Source organism: Mizuhopecten yessoensis, unplaced genomic scaffold (genome assembly GCF_002113885.1).
Source record: "Mizuhopecten yessoensis strain PY_sf001 unplaced genomic scaffold, ASM211388v2 scaffold6239, whole genome shotgun sequence".
NCBI classification, from domain to species: Eukaryota; Metazoa; Mollusca; class Bivalvia; order Pectinida; family Pectinidae; genus Mizuhopecten; species Mizuhopecten yessoensis.
The window spans coordinates 14,322-14,941 of record NW_018406450.1 but is presented as its reverse complement, the minus strand read 5'-3'; positions in this window follow the sequence as shown (position 1 = coordinate 14,941).

Below are 620 nucleotides of genomic sequence, written 5' to 3'. Positions count from 1 at the left end.
CCGCACTACTGTAGCTATATTGAAAACAGAGCGATGATATCACAAATGTCCAATCAGCTGCACGTACTGTCCACTAATACATATGTACATAACGCATATGTTGATATGTATAATGATGTTACTATAATCGCAAAAGATAGCACCATATTGTCTATAACCCAAATCGACAGTTGGTGTGATCAGTCGTATTTTGTTTACTGTGAGCCGTGTCACCCTAAACAATGAGTTATCGACACTCACCAGCAACTACCAATAGTGGCGTATACACGATCGATTAATGTTTGCATGGGACGGACTGTGACAGTAATCAAGTGATGTCGACAGCCATACCCGGTTCTGAGAAATAAAAACTTACAGTGCAGTCTTATGTAGGGATACCTATTCGGATAATCTTGACTAGTAGCCATGCCTGTACTTGATATTCCTTCCCCTGGAGTCGCCTTAGTGCAGGATCAGACGAGTCTGGTGTTGCTTCTGCTGTGTAGACGCTAATATTGATCCTCCAGTCCTAAATAGCTATATTTAGTAGATACACGTCCAAGTCACAGAGCGGCAATGTCGGTGAACAATGGCGATCATCGGTCAGATACCGCCCCTGAATGATATAATAGGTGGCGCTC